Source organism: Amblyomma maculatum, chromosome 1 (genome assembly GCF_055883805.1).
Source record: "Amblyomma maculatum isolate TAMU_Amacu chromosome 1, ASM5588380v1, whole genome shotgun sequence".
NCBI classification, from domain to species: Eukaryota; Metazoa; Arthropoda; class Arachnida; order Ixodida; family Ixodidae; genus Amblyomma; species Amblyomma maculatum.
Window position 1 is genome coordinate 297,148,747 of NC_139344.1, and position 21,586 is coordinate 297,170,332.

At 45.4% G+C, this 21,586-nt stretch overlaps 1 long non-coding RNA gene across 1 annotated transcript; it reads left to right on the forward strand.

Moving 5' to 3' along the window:
* Positions 1–254: 254 nt before the first annotated feature.
* Positions 255–20,650, forward strand: LOC146206851 (uncharacterized). The gene is made up of 4 exons (XR_014704534.1): positions 255–457; positions 808–912; positions 2,850–2,961; positions 20,382–20,650. It is a non-coding gene; the product is annotated as an uncharacterized LOC146206851 (long non-coding RNA).
* The last annotated feature ends 936 nt before the right edge of the window (positions 20,651–21,586 follow it).

The following is a 21,586-nucleotide window of genomic DNA, read 5'->3' on the forward strand; positions in this document are numbered from 1 at the left end:
TCCTCCTCAGTTCCGCACGCCGCGCATAATATATCTACTTCCTGAAATTTTTTCGGCGGAGACGTGACACGCACCGTGGCACCCCACCTGCCGGTCGCCACCGCGCGATCTTGGTAAGCTGCGCATGCGCGAGAAGAAAGAAGGTAGGCGAGGAGGATCTGTTTGTAGTCTGGCGGATGTGACGTAATAAATTGCTTATTTTTGTTTTTTGCTTGCGTGTACTCTCGTACCCAGACGCTTTTTTTTATCGCCGCCTCCGCAGCCGCAGGCACCGCAGGTAGGGTGGCTAGCCACACTACCGCAGGTGCTTTTTTTTTTTTTCCTTTTCAATTTTGGCGCGCAGTGGTACAAGCAAGCGGGAGGCTTGTTCGCGTCGTGTTTCAGATTGACCAGACTGGAATGTATTCTGCAAAATAGACTGGGCGGCACCCATCCTTGCAAGTTTCTTCAGACTTTCGTAAGTACAGCGAAAATGCAGCGCAAAACACGTGTTGCATTCCGTACTTGCCTCGCCAACCCATTGCACCGCTGCCCTCTCGTTACAAATTGTTTGGAATTTTTTTTCTGCATCGACGCTCTATTGTTTAGCGATCTCAATTATTTTTTTGTAATCTTGCTATGAGTCTATTTATCAGTGACTTCAAGTGAAGTGTAGAGGAACTAAGGAGCCCTTTTTCGTGCGCTTAAAAGCAGTCCCGGCGGCTCGCACGAAAGGGCTTTCCTTTTGTAGTTCATTTTCGAATACGCCTCCGTTTGGCCCCGGCTAGCCCTGTCCCAGCAAGAGCAACCATTTCTGTTTCCTTTCAGTATGTACCGAAATAATCTTGATGCACGGCGATTGTGAGATCTTGGCTTCGTCGCAGCTTCTGCTCATGGCCTCTCCCGATGGTATGCCTTGTGCCTCATGAAAAGGTGAGTAGCACTTGAGTGCACCCGCTTGTAAAAATATGTGCTGGCAAATACCGGTTGCTCCACAAGGGTGCTGATATATGTAATCAAACTCACCTTATTTATGAAGATAGTCCACAGCATGACTTTGATGTGGCCAGGGCATGAATTTCGATCAGCACCGCCACAGCCAAAGCAATAAAAAGCGGGGGAGTATCGAAATTAATGGTGGCCCAACAGCGAAAAAAAATACAGAGACCAAGAAATAAACGAAATGAGACACACGAATAGCGCTGAACTTACAGCTGATTTTTTTTATTGGGAAGAATCACATCATATATACGCACACAGAGAAACAGCGCACATGCGCAACGTCAACGACGTCAAGTTTTGGTAAAAAGAAAAAAAAGCATTTAAAAGCACGAGTGCATCGGCAGAACTGCTGCCCACTGTGCAGCATATTCATTTCCCGAGGAGATAATGTGACAAAAGGCGTACTCACGCACCCTTTACTTTTTCTGATGTGAAAAGCTTTGGCTACTTCTCTAGTGCACTGGTAAGAATGAACGAACAAAACGTCACTGTCATCAAAAAATGACGTGCATTCGCACATGGATCAGTGCTTCGCTAGGTTAGCTTCTTTCTTTTTCAGCGAATTAGCGTGCTCCATGAGCCGCACTTTAATGCATTGCACAGTCTGGCCTATGTAGGTAAGGCCACAGGACAGAGGGATTTGATATACTATGCCAGTCTTACAAGGAACATATCTATTTTCATGATTTATGTTGCACACATTTCTTCTGCCCCCTCGTGCATTCTTTGAACCGCGGCTCCCACTCTTTCTAGTTTGTTAGGAGAAGGAAACAGAACGTTTACATTATGCTTGCTTCCTACTCTTTTAATTCGGTGCAACAGCGTGTGTACATATGGCATGACTACTACATACCTTTCTTCTTCCTTCCTCCGAACACCTTTCCCGCCCTCACATGCTTGAAGACGATTTTAGCGCGCAGAGGACTTTGTCTGCACTTGAGACGAGAACTGAGTTCAGGAAACCAGCTTCCCTGCATTTGTCCGCCTGAGTTAAGAGACTGGACATCATTTTATGATGACAAGATTTCTTCACTGCCATGCCTAAGCATCCCGTAACAATACTACTTTTTACGAGCTTTGAATGAAAGGACCTGTAATTCAGAAGGGGCTTTTCACTCCTAGGTGAATACTGCCAACAGGCATGGTGGGGTTGGAAAGACAACTTTAAATCGAGAAATTGTAAGGCTGTTTCTTGGGGGACTTCATGCGTGAGCCTTAGTCCCGACCCATTACGTGCAAAAACATCAAGAACATTTGACACAAATTCAGGATTCACAGAGCTAGCTAGCACCAGAAAATCCTCCACGAAACGGAAAATGTGCATGCAACAACTGGCTAAATCATTCTCAACTTTCATATCAACCCTGCTTAGATAAATGTCGCTGAGGATGGGAGCTATCTTGGCACCTATGCACACACCAGATTTTTGCGTATAAAGTCGACCATCTCACTCAAAAAACGTGTTACTCAGGTAGTAAGATAACATTTCCAAAAAGGATCCGGTTAAGGTTCCACACTCATTTTGGAACCAGCATTCATCATTGTCCTCCGTAATACATTGCTGAACATCCTGGATGAGTTGAGAGTGTGGAAGAGATTATACAAATCAACCACATCTACGCTAAAACCAGCACTGTATACCAAGCTCTCATTTTGGAGCAAATCAGCAACTGCCTCAGAATTAGGAACGAGAAATGGATCCTTTACTTGAAGTGACGACAAATGTTTGCAAAGATAGTAGACACAACCAACTGCCATGAATTGCGGAATTCATACTTTCATTCATTATACTTTCTGTGTTGTAACAAAATCCTTCACATCTTACCTTTCCCAGGAGTGGGCATTTATTGCATTGTTCTGATTTCCAGGTCCTTCCCTGTCTTTGGTGCGTGTGCTGAAACAGGTATCCTTTGGAGGCAACCTGGGGCTTTCTTCTGTGCTTTTGATTCTGCCTTAGTTTCCATCGGATAGCTGTGGCTGGTACGTGTGGGCAAAGGCGTTTCATATTTGCAGACCAGCATATATATGGTCCAGTGCTTGTCAAGGCAATTTTTTTTGGTACAAAGTGTGATGCTGCTGCAGTTCCACAAAAAAAAAAATGTTTTTACAATTTTTAGACAGCTTACCTTCAAGTTCTTCGATTTTGTAATGGTGTATATATAGTATGCTACCACTGTTTTTTTTTTTTTTTCCTGTCATGCTAATGCATCAAGGATAATGCTAGGCTGTTATGGCTAGCATGATCTGCTAAGGTAAAGGTGCCGGTTTCATTCCACACCAACTGATACAGGTTGTGGGCTTGACCATCCTCAATTTCTTTTTAAAAAATCATAGCAAATTGTATTGCTATGAAGAATATTATCCCAGCTTGTTTTTGGCGAAAAAATATTTTCTGCCCGTGACCACCATCTTAAAGGAGTATAGACGCCAAATTTTGGTGGCATTTTTGTTGGACATTCCTGTATACGGATCGCCAAGTGGTTTTTGCCTACGACTGCGAAATAATTTTCAGTTCAATTTTCTTTTCTCGCCAATTTCGGTTTCAACAGCTGAGAGATGGCTGTGACATCACAATCAAGTCCAAGCCATGCACAGCATGAAAAAGCCGCAGTATAATCTCCAGCTCTTCGCGATTCCTGTTCTTGAGGAAGGCTGGCTTCAGTGTTGCAGTGAATTTAAACATCACAGGATATCAATTTTTTTTCACCCGTCACGTGACCTAGACTTAACTTTGGCGTCACAGCCATCACACGGCTTTTGAAACCGAAACGGATGAGGAAAGAAATTCAATGATAAATTGTTTAGCGGTCATAGGTGGATATCACCTGGTGCTTTCTGTACAGTAATACCTTGCACATCATTACAGCTAATTAAACACGAACCCAAAAATTAGGTGTCTATAGGTCTCCGCCATGTTTAAAACAAACAAAGCAATCAAAGTGGTGTGGCAGTCGTCTATGGCCCCAGAGCAGGCGGAAAGCACGGGAGCGGCACTGTGGTGCCGCCCCACTGCTGTGGCCATACTTGCCAAGAGCGTGTTATTGTGATATGCAGGCACCTTTTTGGCAGATAAAATACCCACGCGCTGTGTGAGTACAAAAGCAATACTTGGAAAAACTTCACGTACACAGCATGCATCGCCTTGTCCTGCACACCGTACCAGACCAAGAGCGGGTTCAAAGCGCACGAGCGAAGTTGTTGCTGCCTTGAAAATGAGTAGCGTAGATTGATATCTATTTGCTATTTGCCCAGCACATTAGCCGCGGAATGCGTCGAGAATTGCAAAGCTTTGGGTGCATACAACAACTTTCAGTCGGGTAAGTGGAATGTGATTTTTCTCGCTCGTAAACAGCACACGCAAACCAGGTAGGAAGTATTCCGCTCAAAACATCAATGCATTCTCGGATGATTCTTCATACCGAGCATCAAATGAGCGTTGTTGGTAAGCATGGCAACAGTAGCAAGGGCATTGTGCCTTGGCACCGTACAGGTTTGCTTATCCTTGCATTATTCCTTTAAATCACCACGCTGCACGCCTATCTGTTCTGTTCGTGGAAGGTTATTGGCGTCAGCGTTTATAATTTCTTCATGGGTATTCAAGCTTTTAGCTTGCATTACAAGCTGCAGCGTCCACATGCTGGTTCCGTAGTTAGGGCTACCCAGTTCGGTCCCGGCCGCCGTGACCACGTTTCTATGTAGGATAAACTCTGAATGCGACAGTGTGCTACGTAGTTGATGTAAAGATCCTCAAAATCTGAAACAGGGGCCCATATGTCACTCGGGACGCTCAACCCCACAACTCGCATTCAAAATTAGCTGCAGTGAATACCACTCAAACCCCTCGGTATAATAAAATTCATCTCCAATTGAGCAAATCAGTGGCTGTCAGCACACGCACATTTCATCACAAAATTTAAAATAATTTGAGGTGCACAAAGCTAACGTTAGCCATACAATATAACCACGGAGGAGTGCAATACTGATCGCATGCGCAGCAGCTCACTATGCACATAATACATACAACTAGAAAGTGAAAAAAAAATTTGCTTCAGGAATTGCTTACATTATAAACAGGTCTACGCATTAATATACTGGCTGCCTCGTCAACATTTTACGTGCACTCACAAAATACCATTACGCGTCATAAAGAAGGCCAAACTCGAGTTATTCATGGCCTTTGAGCCCATAGCCGCTCTGGCGTAAAGGTGTCTGTATCCAGCCTCCGCGCCACACTGCGATGGCCCACTGTTTACGGCGACCTTCGCCCATAAGAAACCTGTGCAAGCTTACTAAACTTTGCGTTCTTTGCCTTCCAGCACATGCCACGGTGATGCAACTAGTCAGCATGGTGCTTTGTTTTTTATTTTTTCGGCTGCAGCAAACCATCGCACAATCACAATAGGCGAAGCAACTGAAGCATTGTTTTTCCTACCACGCGAAAGTCTGTAATTACGACAGCGCCACCGCATCTTCATGACGTAGCCAGAGTGAAGGTGGTCTATACTCCTCTAAGCTTGCAAGTAATAGCAAAACCTAGTCACACAGATAAATTTGTAAAAAAATTAACTTTTTGATGCATCACTATAAACAAAAATTTTCATATTAATAAAATGCATTGTTCTTTTGATGTGCAGGAAATAAACAAACTCTGCCTTATATTTGTTCAAATATAAATCATAAAATATGGTACAAAAAGCTGGAATTTTGAAATGTTTGTCAAATTTTATATTCTTATGGTCTAGGCACTAGACTAGAGTGCCTGGGTTCGAATCTGACTGCCGGCAGCTGCGTTTCGATGGATGCAAAGCGGAGAGGCATCTGTGTGCTGTGCGATGTCAATGCATGTTAAAGATCCCCAGGTGGTCAAAATTACTCCGTAGCCCTCCACTATGGGGCCTCTCTCTTTCCGCTTTCGCTCCCATCTTCCTTCCCTTGTAGCGTGATTCAGGTGTCCACGGGAAAACTTTTCCTTTCCTGTAAACCAATTATTACTATTATAGTACTCAATCTATTTCTCCAACTTTTTTAGAAGACAAAAAGCCTATAAAAGAGATCAAACAACTTAAGCTGCACCTGCAAAAACATTATAAAAGAGATCAAACAATGTAAGGTGCACCTGCAAAAGTATTCTAAATCGGAGAAAATTACCTTATTGAGGTTTGAGGTTTATTCCTCCGTCAGTTATGTAATGAAGTGGCCCTATTAAAGATATGAAAAATACTAGTTTACACAGAGCCATTCATTGCCATTTAATACTGAAAGTTTAATCAGGGTGCTTTTAAGTGAGAAAATAATTTCTCAAGTTGAGCCTTTGCAGGCAACCACGGTGTTGCTCTGTGCCTGCTCATCGCAGCAGCCCACTTTCTGCTGGCTGCGAACTAGCAGTCCACTGCTTGAGGGCACTGTCAGCTTTAAATGTGCAAATTTTTTGCAGTTATATATGTGTATTGTAAAGAAGAAGTTCTGATTAAGCGGACAGATAGCCGAGAAGGAGGAAGAGGAAGTGCTTTTGCGGACCAGCTGACTCAAAAGTTAAGCCACCACCGCTCCGGTTCTTCTCGCTACCAGTGCCCGCTACCAGTGCCTGGATCCCCACTAAACACTTGGTGGAGGTGCGGGGTAATATATATATATATATATATATATATATATATATATATATATATATATATATATATATATATATATATTGCATGACACAGTACCATTCAATGGCATTTATTTTTTAGAGCTTAATCTAATTTGTGCTTTAGATGAAAAAAAAAAACATTTCCATTCAGCGATCGCTTTGAACCCTGGCGTTGCTCTGTGCTTGCTCTTCACTGCAATGGATGCTGGAGCTGACGTCAAGGAGACATGTAACAACACCTTGTGGGGGTTCTCACGGGACTCGGGCTCTGTGCTCAGAACGGAACGCCCCGCCGCTAGCTCTGACCACATCCGTGGCAGGGAAGAACGAAACACTGAGGCAGAGCCACCGGGCTGGGCTGTTTATTGGGAGTGCCCAATTTTTATCCTTGGTCATAGCAGCATCCGCGGGCTCTGGCGTCGCGGCGTCGTCTCCCCCCGATGAGATGCTGTGCATCGATATTAGAGGGTAGGGGGAAGGAGGGGCCGCCCGGCACGCTACGCCAGGTCTCTCGCCCCTGCCCTCTCCGCCACTGCTTCAGGGGAAGGAGAGAGATGAGGTATCCCCGTGAGGCAGACAGAGCCGTGTCGTGCAAGCGTGGGTAATCTTAAATTCCCACACCCTCCTCCCTTAATCATGACCTCCACCTGGGTGCCGTTTTCCCCTTGGGAGTCGCACGGCTGGTCCTTCAGCAGGCCCATGTAATACAGGAATCAGGGCAGGGGTCGGGACTTGGGTTGTTGGGCTCTGCTCCTGGTGCCGCTGCCAAAGTGAGGCAGGCCACCCTCTATGCCGAACGGGCCCCGCATGCAGGCCGTACATCCGACTCGTTCTGTTGAAATCCCCGTCGCCGCAGTCACGAGGAAACACAAGGGGGCGAATTATCATGGCTCGCTTACCGGTCATGGGCCGCCAGTACGCCCGTGGTGCGCTGCTCGCCCACGGCTGCGCCGACTTCCCGTAGGTCGTAAATCGGCATAGACTCCATCCCGATAGGAGCTCCATACTGTTTTTGTTGAATGCCAGTCTCTGTGCTCGACCTCAAACCGAATATGGCACCTGCATTTGATAGCCCTCCTCGCAGCTGCGGGCAACGAACAGTCTTCTTTGCAGCTTTTTGATCCGCATCTCAAATTACTTTGCGGGGAATTCTGATCCTTCTGCTGTACTACAGCTTCATTTAAATTTTTCTTTGTGTCCGTGGCCTTCAGCAGATTCCTTTATTGTCGAAGCTGGCAGTGCCCAAGCCTAAAGCAGCATTGTATTGAAGCAGTGGAGTGCTGGTTCTGTGTATATTTGCAGCCGGCAGGAAGTGTCCTGCAGTGAAGAGCATGTAAGGAATTTACGGCGTTGCAGTGGAGCACCAGAACAAGAGGACCAGCGTGGCAGGCTTCTCGAACCGAGCAGCCTGTGCCGTGCTTGCTGGCTGTGAACGCCGATCTTAGCGCCTCCGCTTTACAGCGGCGCTGTGCGCTACAGGGCCCCCCGACCAAACGGAGCGGCGAAATGTACGCGCCAACGGGGCAGGGATGAGGGTGCCTCAGCGGCAGGCATGTCGACAGATAAGCCAGCAACATCCGAGGGGAGCTCCTGGGGAGGTGTCTCCATATATTTGGGTTTAAGGCGATCCAGGGAGACTACCTCTCACGACCATCCAGCAGGATAGTCGCCGACTTTGTAGTCTTGTTGAGGACATGGTACGGGCCATCATAGGGGGGGCTAAGAGGCGCCTTTACAGTGTCTCGCCTTAGAAAAACATGCCTCGAGGACGCAAGATCTGGGTGCACAAAGATCTGACGGTCAGATGATAGAGGTGGGACTGGGTTTAGGTGTTGAATGCAGTCCCAAAGGCGTTAAAGGTACTGCAGGGGCTGGGACGAGGAAGCCGAAGGAACGAACAAGTCTCCGAGATGACTTCGGCCACCAAACAGCCAAGGTCGCGACGAAAAACGGTGCGTAGGCCAAGAAACACCATAGGAAGGTGACCAGCCCAGTGCTCGCGATCTAGGCGAGCAATGAGGGCAGTCTTGAGCTGACGATGGAGCTTCTCAACCATGCCGTTAGCACAAGGATGGTATGCTGTGGTGCGGCAGTTTAGTGCCGAGCAGACTGGTAAGGGAAGTGAAGAGGATGCATTCAAACTGGCGGCCACGATCCGTGGTAACAGCCAAAGTGGGAAATCCATGCTGAAACGAAGGCTTTGGCAACTGTTTGCGCAGTAATGTCCAGAGTGGGCACTGCTTCGAGCTAACGAGTGAAGCGGTCAGTCATCATCAGAATGTGCCGGCAGCCATTAGATGGAGGTGGTGGTCCAACCAAGTCAAGGTGAATGTGGTCAAAGCAACAACCAGATGGCAGGAAAGACTGGGGAGGAGTCTTTGTATAGTGAGTCATTTTGACGGACTGGCAAGCAAAACACGAGCGGGCCCACTGGCGAACGTCTAATGTTTGGCCAGACGTACCGCTGGGTAATGAGGCACTATGTGGCTCTGATGCTGAGATGGCAGATGTCGTGAAGTGAATGAAAAATGGCAAGATGAAAGACCTCTGGGATGGATGGACGAGGTAGAGCCGATGACCCTAATCACAAAGAGCGCACTGTTATTAACCCTTTCACTGCCAAGTTTTTTTTTTTTTTTTGTGACTGCTCCTCACTTCCTTCCAGGTTCTTTTTTCATCTGTGTTACTTCCATCTCATTCGGTTTGGTTTGGTCAGGAATTCAGGAACAGTTGATTCAGAATTCATCAACATTTTCTGAATTCTTTCATCTATCATAGCATGGATGAACCTGGCACACTGACTCGCCATGACTCGCTGCTGAAGCAATAAAGCGACGTGGTGATGATAATGATGCAGGTCTAAAAATACCTAATCTATTTGAAGGCCCCGCCTTCTAAAGAATGGGTCCGCGAGTCAGGGCCTCGCCCGACTACTAGTCACAAATTCACATGAATTCCATTCTGCTCCAAAATACCAATTGGTGAAATATGAGAGAGGCCTTCACCCTGCAGTGGGTATAGTCTGGCTGATGATGATGATAAAAATGTGTTTATTTCCGGGTCAGCAGAGAAGCACTTTGCAAAGATACAACACTGCACGCTGCTTCAATGCGAAGCATGTGGTCGAGACTCGTGACAGGACAATGCTTTGCTACAAAAGTAAGGGGCCAGTGCTTTTACATGGCAAGACAAAACATAGTGGGGTGTAAAGATGGCCTATGTGACATGGCAAAAGGGGCTCCGAGCAGTACAAAATACATTGCTCCTCGTCTGGCTGCAACTCAAGCAAAAAACCCAGCTCAGGAGGCATTGCTTCCGTCTTCATCCTGGTATTGCTCTGCTCCACAGTCCATTACATCAGGATGCTTCGGGCTGCTCGCCAACAGCTAACAACGTGATCGCTCCCCAAGCAGGGCTCCCGCCAGACTCCCCCGATTCTTCCATTCTGTCCCTTTATCTACACTTTCTGCCGCGTCAAGCACAAGTCTCGCGCCGCGATAACCTTTGCACATGCACAGTTCAGCTGCCCCTCCACGTGCTCAGACAGAGAGAAAAGAGCACGTGCAGTTTAATTAAAAGACGAATTGAGGCGTTGGAGCCGCACATATATTTACGCTAAATGTTTTATGAATTTGTGAAGCCTCTTCGTAGACAATACGACTTGTCAGCAATATTTCTTTTTAGTGGCAGGGAGTTACGAGTATACTCAAGAGGAGAGATGAAATGCTGGTGTCACCGTTGGCGACAGATTTCTCAAGTGAAATGTATATGTCAGTATTGATTTTGCGAGTGCAGATCCCAAAAGTTATGCTGCTCGGCCATTAATTTCAGAGTGGCGGTAAACTGGCCATTTTAATGAGGTCATTGCAAGTCTGGTTCAACTGGTGGGAAGATTTTTTTTTAATTCAGTTTTTTATCTGATAAAGGAGCCCTTTGTTGCCATACGGTTTTTCTTTGTCCATAGCTCATCATCATTATCATCGTTAGCTGGACTATACCCACTGCAGAACGAAGGCTTCTCTCATAATCCTTCAGTTAACCCGGTCTTGTGCTAGCTGCACCCACTTGACCCCTGAAAACTTACTAACCTCGTCCACCCACCTGACTTTCTGCCGCCCCCTGCCACGCTTGCCTTCACTTGGAATTCAATTTGTTGCTCTTAGCGACCATCGGTTATCCTCTCTTTGCAATACATGTCCTGCTTGTGACCATTTCTTCTTGATTTCGACTAGAATGCCATTATTTAGAGTTGATCTAGACTACACTTACCATTTTCCTTCCTCAGCTCTATGCATCTACTTCAACTTAAGTATAACCCCTTTAATTAGCCTTCACATTTGAGCCCCATAGATGAGTACTCTTAAGATGCAACTGTTGTTTACCGTTTTCCTGAGGTATACCAGTAAGCTGCTAGTCATGGCCTGCAAGAACTTGCCAAATGCGCTCCATCCTAGACTTGTTCTACAGGTTTTCCTTCTGAATTTAATCCTAGTGCCAGCGGAAATAATGTGAGCGCCAACTGATACAATCTGCGCACCGTGTAATTTAATTTTAGTGCCAAGCATTTAATAAAAGCGGCAGTGTATTTAATCCGAACACCAACTCGAATGATGACAGCGCCAAACAATTGAATCAGACTGCCAACGCAATTAATACAAGCGCCAGCGGATTTAATTCATATGTGGAAAATAAATGCGGTAGAGGGCTCTAAAGCACGAAGCATGAATTCCAGAAATAAATCGAAATTGAGATCACTTCGCAGACCATGTGACGCTTAAGCGTCACATCTGCATGCACTATTTTGCTTTGTTCTTGTATCTTGCAAAAACCAAGGACCACGCGCAGCTGAAAAACTGCAGTTTATGACACGCCTCTTGCAGCTTTTAGTTTAGACGCATGACAAGTGAATAAATATGACTGTCACCTTCTGATTGGCTGGTTAAGCACTGCTTATTATGGGTTGTCATATGCACTGAATCTGCATGCTGATGGCATTTCGGCCTTCACACAACAGCCTGCTGTTTTTGTGAAATGGCAACCGGTGCAGAAATGTATTTGTGTTTCTAATAATGATTCAACACTACTAGCAGAAAAGAAGGATTAGTGTGAAGCAGAGTTGGTTCAGGCGAGAAGACATGGAGCCAGAGAAACATATCTCATTTTACCGCTTTCTCAATTTTACACGGCCACTACCACGGAAAGAGAGAGCGCGTGCCGTTGCATTTAGTCTGGCTCTGACATGGCAAAGTGGCTGAAACTATGTACAGCAGAGCTTTTAACCCAAACAGCAGTGCTTAATTTGCCTGGGCTGTAATTGTAGCGGCGTAGGAAACTACAGGCTTGTAAAAGCACAGAAGCGGCCGTCTTTAAAATGCAGTTTTATTTTCTGGGAGACATTAGGTTTAAAACACTTGCATCAAGGCAATGCTTGTCATAATACTGATGAAGGCTATCCTATACGTTGACACTTTGCTGATTCGGCGCATTGTCTGAAAGATGATCTCAATTTTGATTTATTTCTGGAATTCATGTTTCGTGCTTTGGAGCCCTCTATTGCATTCATTTTCCACATATGGATTAAATTGGTTGGCACACGGATTAAATTTGCCAGCACTTGTATTAATTGCTTTGGCACTCAAATTAAATTAGTTGGCGCTGGCATTATTTGAGCTCGTGCTCGAAATAGATATGCTGGCGCTTTAATTAAATGCTTGGCACTCGAATTAAATTACATGGCACGCAGATTATATCAGTCAGCGCTCAGATTATTTGCACTAGCACTAGGATTAAATTCGGGGGAAAAACCTGTAGTTATCGCTCTTTCATGGTCCGGATCTGCGGTTGCTACCTGTCCTAAGCAGACACATTTGCCAACAACATCCGGAGCTTTGTTACCTGCAGGGTGGAAGTACTGCTCCATTCACTCCGTTTGCTTTATTCTGCTCCAAACTGCTTTGCCTGCGCCATCCTGCCCCAAAACACAATATTGTTCCAAAACTCCAAAACTTGATGTTTTGCCATGATGTTTTGATGCCTTGGTATTTTGCCATAAAATTTAGCGAAACATGATTTTTGCTTAACATTAATTGTATTGGGCCATTAATTGCGCCAGGTACAAGAAATGCGGTTCGATGCAATTTGGTTAGGTGACTGTGAGAAGTGCAGCAGGGCAGTGGCATGTTGTGCTATAGACCTTTTCACGAGCCTCGGCGAAACCGGTTTGACTGGGCTGTGGGGCGGCTTTGGGAGAGATAATTCTCAACTTTTCTTATGCTAGCAGCACAGCCCAGTATTCAATATGGCAGCGCCCAGGACCACTTTTCGAAAAGGTCTATAGACCAGAACAAGGAGGGTAAATTGAACACTGCCATTTTGAGAGCGTTCTAGCACCATCTATAGTTGCCGCAGTGAAACTATGCCTCTGGATTGTCAAACGAGGCAGCCGTGGGTGTCTAGCTCTTGCGCTTTTATGTTTCTTTTTGAAGTTTTCACAACTGGTTGCTGATAAAATTGTCAAAAGTTAATTTCTGCCTCACAGCAAGACTATTCTTTACATCTTGCGAGGGCAGAGGCAAGTACAGTGTCCACAAGTGAAGTGAGTGGTTCCTATAAGCGCATGGTACCATTGCATGCAGGCTTGCTATGGCTGTGACTTTTCTGATTTGATTTGCACCCCCAAGTAATGTCCCATGTACCAGCAAAACCTTTGCAGTCTGCTATATGTTTTACCTTTGCGTGGTGACTGCAAAAAATCTGCCGCAGCCCACACCTCACAAAACAGACCGCATGCCGCTACTGCGAGCGAATGCTTCTCATTGGCGATGATTCCCCGGTGTCTCTTGTTTTTTTTTCCTTTCCAGCAGGGTTGAAGAATGAATCAGCAGCACATCAACCAAACAGGAGATATCAAGGTCTTATTTTTGTGACTGGTTGGCGTTGCTTATCATGGCTGTTAAAAAAAAAAAAGGCACTTCCTTGCTGAAATGCAAACGGAGACATCAGGTTTACTCGCACTTGTGGCATGCCACCTGTTTGTGCGGTGCGGACTGCAACAAATTTTTGCAGACACCACGCGAGGGTAAGAAATGTCGCAACCGTAGTATTTTTCGCATAGAAAGGTACCATGCACTTAACCGAACCACTCGCTCCACTTGTGGACGCTGTGCTTGCCTCTGCCATTGCGAGATGAGCAGAACAGCCTTGCCATGAGGCAGAAATGCAATTTTGACGGTTTTGTGAGCAGCAAGTTGTGAAAACTTCAAAGAAACGTAAAGGCGTAAGCGCTATGAATAGCCATGGCCACCTCGTTTGGTAGTGCAGAGCAGTCATTTCGCTGCAGCACCTCTAGGTAGCCTTATAGCGCCCTCAATATGGCAGCGATCAATTTACCCTCCGTATTCTGGTCTATAAGGGTCGTCATAGTTTAAACGATGGCAGCACACTAGTGGTGGAGGTACAATGCACCTTGGCTGGGCCTAGCTAACACATATAAAATTTTAATAAACTAGAAAAGCGAGCATAAGAAATATTTTGATCTCAAGTTATTCTAAAACGAGTCACAAACGACTGGGAGGAATTAATTGCGAGAAAAATGTTTTGTGCGCATGACAGCAACTTCTCCCAGCCTTTTGAATCGCCGGTGGTGAGAGAAGTGAGGGCAAGGAGCGAAGCAATTGCCACAGACTACCACGAGCTGTTGAGGAAACTTTTCTGGTTACAAAGAACTACACGAGTTGTTCCAACAGTTCTGCTGTGAAAATGAGTGTGTACTTCACTATAGAATCGTTGTTAACAACAAACCTGTCCAGTCTACATCAGACAAAAGCATACTTGAAGCATTATGGGGGTGATGCCAGGACGGTGTTAATTGCAAGAAATGCTTTCAAGAGTGTTGGAAAGGCATAATAGAAAGCCTGTTGCTGACGTGTAGCCCCAGTGTTATTTAAAAGAAAACATGAGTCACTGGGAGACAACCATGAAGTAAAGAAGCTTAAGGAAGAAAAGGCTACCCTTCAGTGCCATCTATCCTTCCTGAAGGTACTACTGAGCAGTGCCCAGGAATTTATCAGCACAGCTGCGGAATCAAAAAGTGGGGATGTGCAGCTTGTTTATTTTAATTCCAAGGTAGTGGTGGTGCTTGAGCGTGGACATGTCTAAAGCTGTCAAGTCAGAATAGGCAAAAGCTTTTAGTCAGCTGTGTTACTTTAAACATCTTTACATGTTGAGATATGCGTGCATAGGTAGTACAGCATTGAATATTGAATAAAAAGTAATCAAATTGGATTTTTTTGTATATCAGAAAAAAAATTGTAGTTATTAAAAGTGCTTGACCCTAGAAACATGTTCCAAAGCATAATTTGAGTGCTTCAAAACACTCGTTTTACTGCTCCAAAGTGGCATTACCACTGCTCCCTGAGCTGTTCCAAAATGCTCGAGCCTGCTTCCACCCGTGTACCTATTAAGGCGAAAGCCTTCAATGGCTCATACTGTTGCTGTTTATTCGTCCGGTCAGGCATAGCTATCAATCCTATGACGTCATCACCCAAAACCGAAAGTAGCGTCATCAGGAAAATGAACTTCAGTAGAGTAAGTTGTTGGGCTAGTTGGTATTCTATATTTAAGGACATAGTTTTCAGCGCAAAGGCACGTGGCCAAAGAAAAAAAAAAAAGAAAGACTATAGGGACAAACACTGCGCTGTGTTCGTCCCTATAGTCTTCCTTCTTCTTCTTTCCTTTGGCCGCATGCCTTTGCGCTGAAAACTTTGTCCTTAAATCTAGAAAAATGAAAGTCTGATCTCCACCGGGAATCGAACCTCCATACCTCGGATCCCCTGCCAAGCGCTTTAACCTACTGCGCCAGGCCCCCCCCCTTTTTTTTTTCTTTATTGCCGACTTGGACATTCAAAACAAGACGATGAACAATAAAACGTGCCAGCATACTTTCGCGTGACACGGCGGGTTAAAACTTTTTCAGTTCTACCAAACTGAAGCCATGCCCGGAATTGTGAAACACATCATAATTCTTCTTGTCTACAGTGAGGATGATAGTAGCGATAACAATAATGCTGCAATTAGTGATAATGACAGTGATGGAAGTAACAATGACGATGCAATTAGTTGGTAATGATAATGAGAGCAAATGTGATGCACCTTGTGCACCAACAACACTCAGGCTGTCGCATTTCTGCAGTGTAGATTCCACAGTGCTCTCGGAATTTTTGTAAACTGCTGCTCTTATCCGAGGCTATTGACCATTACCGTAGACTTCCACATATTAATTTTTAGGCCTATGTTTTTGCTTTGCTTGCCTAGGTCATTAAGCATTCTTTGTAATTTGTCCACTGAGTTAATTAACAAGGCAATGTATTAAATCAGCCCTTATTCATAATTGTTCCCACTCCAGGTTTCTGAATACTTCCTCTAAGCAAGTGGCAAATAGTACTGGGGAGATCGTGTCTGCTTGCCTAGTGCCTTTCCTTATGGGAATTTTATTACTTTCTTTATGGAGGTCAAATGCTTATTCTAATCAACGAATGCTATTTATAAAGGCTGGTTATATCCCGAACATCCTTCTATCACCTCGTTGATAGCATGATGAATATGATCGATGGTAGAGTACCCTTTCCGAAAACCTGCCTGATCATTTGGTTGATTAAAGTCTAAGGTTGTCCTGATTCTGTATTTGATCCCGGATATATCAAATGCACATATATCATTTTCCTATATCGGACTCTCAAAATATCCCCCTGAAAATCCCACATTAAAGTTTAGCAGCGTTGTTCATGTCCATCGAATTGCGCGTCGTGCCCTGCAAAGGATTGTTTTAACAGCTCACCGGCAATCATTTTTCATGCATAGAGCCGGGTTGTGCAGTCATGGCGGCTGCTGCCTGCCAAGATTTCTGGCGCCTGCGAAGTGGCATTTGGAAGTGTTCCCAATGTACTCTCCTTTTCGACACTAGGTGGCAGGTGACATTCAGTGCATGTGTACACCTTGCAGGTCATCGCCGCACCCTTGGTGAGCAGTGTGTTGCCGGCAGGCAACGCACCACTGCCATACATGTACCATATTCATGCTTCTGGGTTATAGAGAGCCTCATCTGTTGGTTTGCCTTATATATGAAATTGCCTATGTATCTAACTATTCCGTGATCCGCTTCGAGTTCAATATATATATAACTGCAGTAGCAATGACTTAGTAAATTCCGTATACGCAACAGGTAGTATGTTGATTGGTCTGTAATTTTTCAAGTCTTTAGCATCCCCTTTCTTAAGGATTAAAATAATGTCAGCATTCTTCCAAAACTCCGGTGACGATGTCCAGACATTGCATGTGCAGGGTGGCCATTTTTCAAGCACAATATCCCCACCGTCCTTCAACAAATCTGCAGTTACCTGAGCCTCCCCAGCTGCTTTCCCCCTTTTCATAGCTTCTAAAGCTTTCTTAACCTCTTCCTTTTTACTGACGGAACGTCTGATTGCTCTTCACTATTGCTAATCTCATTATCAGCCTGGTTAAGTGTAGAACTCCTCGGCTACCTTGGTATGCATACATCGGATTTTCACCTACTTAATTTCCCCTTCACCTCTTTCAGGCTAGCATTGTATTTTAGAGCATGCTCGATTCTCTCCGTAATATGCTCCCTTGCGTCGAACAAATTACGTTCACTGAGTACCTTTAACATCTCTGCCAGTTCTATCCTGACCCATCGGAGGGAGGTTTTCACACCTTGCCATTTCATAATCAGATATTTCGTCTGCTTGGATAGTTTACTGGTAGCCTGTCTAATTGTCCTACTGCCTACCTCTGCCATGCACTCATTATCAATGGCTCTGAAATTATCGCTCATTGCTTCTAGACTAAGATCGCCTTCGTCGCTTAAGCTGAATATCTGTTCTGTTCAGAGATCCTGAATTCGTGCACCGTCCCTCATGTGGCAAACCTTATTCGTTCCCTCCCAAGTGTAGCTTGCTGCCGGGCTAGTTGATGATTCATGAAGTCAAGAATTTAGCGCAAAAATAAAGAGCGGACGAAGAAGGACATATAAAATGATTGACCAGCGCTAGTCAATCGCCTTATGTGTTCTTCTTCGTCCATTGTTCTTTATTTTTGTGCTACATTCTTGACTTCGTGTAGCAAGGGGCAGCAGAAAATGAAGTGTGCGAATGAGATGAAGTTTTCAAGGATTAGGTCGCCACAGCTGGCTAAACATTAAGATAGGTATGTAGGGACCTTGATGTCGATAGTGGGACCCGGCCATTTTCAATGGGTTCAATGACCAAGATACATAGGATTGGCTTATCTCTTACAAGCGATTAAGCGTCCACAACCAGGGAGACGACGCTGTGAAGCTGAACGATATGGTGTTTTACGTGACAGGCATTGCCAGTTTGTAGAGCAGAAACCGCAAAGCAAACTTCACCACCAAGTCTGCTTTTAAACGCGCCTTTTCTTAGATCTTTGGCTGCCCTTGCATACAAAAGCTGTGTTCCAAACAGTACTTGTGAGCCTAAACCCAGCTGCAAGGATCCTTCACCAGTTATACTGAAGACATTGTGAACCTGTGTGCACATCTAGAAGTCTCCAGCCAGAGATGGATCAGATAAAGCACATTCTCAAAAACATAGAGGCTGACGCAGTTGTCCTAAACCCTATCACTGTTGCCAATATATTCATGCTTTGGCAGGAGCAAAGCAGCGCATTCTGGTTCAGCCACCTTCTGTGCACTTTGAATCACTTTCCAGCTTAGTTCCGTCAGCAGCTTGCTGCTGGACCAGTTTAAAGACTGCGATCGGGGAGGTGATATAACAGCTACTCCTAATTGAGGACATTTGGGGATCTCCATCTAGCCTGGCCATGACCCTTCAGGCTGATTTGAGAGCAAGTGACTGAAGTGCTGCCATTCATTCATCTGCAGGTTCCTGCTGCAATAACGCTCATGTATGGCAACGTCAGATCTGGTCAGACATGTTTATCCCGTTCCGCCTTCCACTGTAGCCTGCCACCTTCATTCCTACGTAACTGTCCCCTCTTTGTGTGGACTCCTGGTGCATACAGTCGTGCCCCGTTAATATGACCCCCGTTAATATGGACGACCCGAATTATGGACAGTTTTTCTGGGGACGAAACCTTTTCAATGTATTTATGCCTCGTTAATATGGAAACTCGCTGTCCGGACAATGGACAGGGGAAGAATGCACGCGCCCCACTTGGACCCATGTATTTTTGTCTCGTTAATATGGACAGTGCTTGAAAAAAAGAGTAGTCCGAACGCAAGTTAAAGAAGGGCGCGCCGCCCACGAACCTACGCGACAGCCGATACGGCGGGATGCCTGAACGAGTCCTGTGGGGTTGGAAAGAACCAAAGCCTGCGTGTCGCCATACTAAAGGAGGGGGGAGGGGGGGGGGGGGGAGCGCAAGAGCGGAGCGGAACGTACACAGAAAACCGAGGGTCAGCGTAAGAAAGACCCCGAAAGGGGGGAACCAGGAGATTTCTGGGTGCAGCGGAAGTGCCGCCGCAGTCGGGAAAACAGCAACATGTGGTTGCAATAAATTCTGCTGAACGTGAACAGAGAGCCCAGTAAAAGCGTAAGAAAGAAATGACAGGAAGAAACACAAGTGCCTACAGTGGCGATGGGAACTGAAGTTTTCTTTCCCAAAGCGCAATGTGTGTTCCATGAAGCCGTTAACGCTTTTCGGTGAGAGTTAAGACACACTCACAAAGTAGGGCGACAAAAGAAAGGCGACGTACGAACACGCAACCGGGACCGGTCGTCTGGTCCTGGACGCACTTCCCTCTCATGCTCCTCGTTTTCGTCCCTGTTGCGCTGCCGAACTGACAAACTTTGCACACTAGGCGGTCCGTATGTCGGCTTCGCTTTGAGTCAACGATGCGGCCTTGACAAGGTCTGAGCCCGTCGTAGTCGGCTAGCCGACGTTCTAAACTGTACTTCAGCTTGCAGTGTTTGTTTTATGGGAACACATAAAAACGGCGCCAAGAAGATAGGATGTTCGATAGCCCTCTGCATAGCAGCTTGCCAACTTGACTCCCTTGCTTCCTTACAGAAACAGTACAAGGCAAAAAAATAAAGAATCAGTACGGAAAGGCGGAAAGGTTAACTAGGCAAAAAAGTAGCCCCAACTTGAGTCTGGCTTTTGGCAAGGCGGGAGTTAAACGCAAAAGAACAGAGCTGAACGTAGACACGAAGAAATCTGTGAATACAAGCGGCAAAAGCCATCTCAGTCAATCCAAGCTGCGAGGGCTCAGCTGTTTCCTCGCCTCAGGAGATTCTCAAGCAGCTACTTAGCGGCTACTTTGCTCAGTGAAGAGGCCATTTTGGAAGTGGCGGTGAGTAGAGAATCAGACGCTGATTCATCGGCCAGTGAGGAGTTCGTGCTCGAAAGTTCGACCAACACAAAGCCCAACATCACGGGTGTCATGGTAAGCGAGTCGCTTCAGACTGCACTAAAATTTTTTAAGACAACAATGACAAGGATAATGCACTCAAAATTGCCGGTGTTCTGTGGAATTTTGAGTCCAGTGCACACCGTTATGTACAAAAGCAGTCGTTAATTTCAATTCTCTTTTCTCAATAAAATCCTTTTTGTTTTTATTCATGACTCGTTATTATGGATGACTCGCTTTATGGACAGTTTTGGTCGGAAACCAAAGTGTCCATATTAACGAGGCACGACTGTATATGACAGCCTTCTTATTTGTTATGCGTGCAGAGTTTCTGGTCACATTGTGAGTCATTGTCGCCACCTGCAGATGTGCCTGCCTTTACGCGCCCCTGAGCCTTGGCCACGTCTGTCCTGCAGACAACTTTGACACCTCCACTCACCACCTGCCTACTCGCCTCCATCCTCATAATGCCACTCGGTTTCTTTGCTGCATCTCTGCCCCAGGAAAACTAGTTACTGCCTGAGGCAAGAACTGCGAATACGTCAACAAATGTAGGGCCGTTCCTTGTTGATACTGGGGCTACTGTATCTGTGATGTGTAGGAAACTGCACAAGCTAATAAAAGTGTGGACAACATTATCTGATCTTTCGCTTCTCACATCGTAATGCACAGTGTCTTTCGCCTTTGACTGCCTGCACGGCCAGGGCCACCATTCACAGCTCATTATGTACCATAGAATTTGTTCTCTCGTCGTGCTGCTGTGACACCATTTCAGGTTTTGATTTTCTCTCTGACCATGGCACCATCATCATCATCATCATCTGCGTTAATGCCTAATTAGAACTTCTCCCATGCAGTTTGATTTGTCTCCCACTTTGAGCAAACTGGCTGTGGCTGCCGACATTGAGCTTCCTGCATGCTCATCTTCCTCCTTACAAGAGAATTAAAGGAGACTTTTATCCTGCAGTGGGTGTAGTCAGGCTGGTTAGGATGATGATGAGGAACCTGTTCGGCTATGCTCTTGCCATTTTTTTTTTCTTTGCTGTTGCACACTATCGCATCCTCTTCACCTAAAAAAAAAAGTGCAAGACACCCCTACATAAAAACGTACACAATATCCATGGAAACCTACTTGTGAGATGCTAGTCATTGTTGCATGGCTAGTGTTTTGTACTTTCCTATGTGCAGAAAGTGCCGAGCATTATTTTCATCGAGTCACACTAGCTTCATTTTTTATTTATCGATTTATACATACTGTCGATCCAACCTGGACAAAGATAGGAGTGGACACAATGTCAAACTTGGAATAGCGCAGCCATTTCGTATCTAAAAAAGAAAAACAACTTTACCAAAAAAATAAAAGTGGACACTGCTCAGTTCTATGGCGCAGCTAGGAAGTGTTGTATGGTGCTTCATTTCTTTCTTTTCTGACATGATGGGAAGTTTTACTGAAGAGCCAAGATTTTGTTGGGGAAGCAGTTTCAGATAACAGAAATAAGCAGTTGGTCATATATGTGCTTGGTAGAAAAACATAGCTGCTATTCTGCAAGCATGAAACTGTGCGGCTTGTG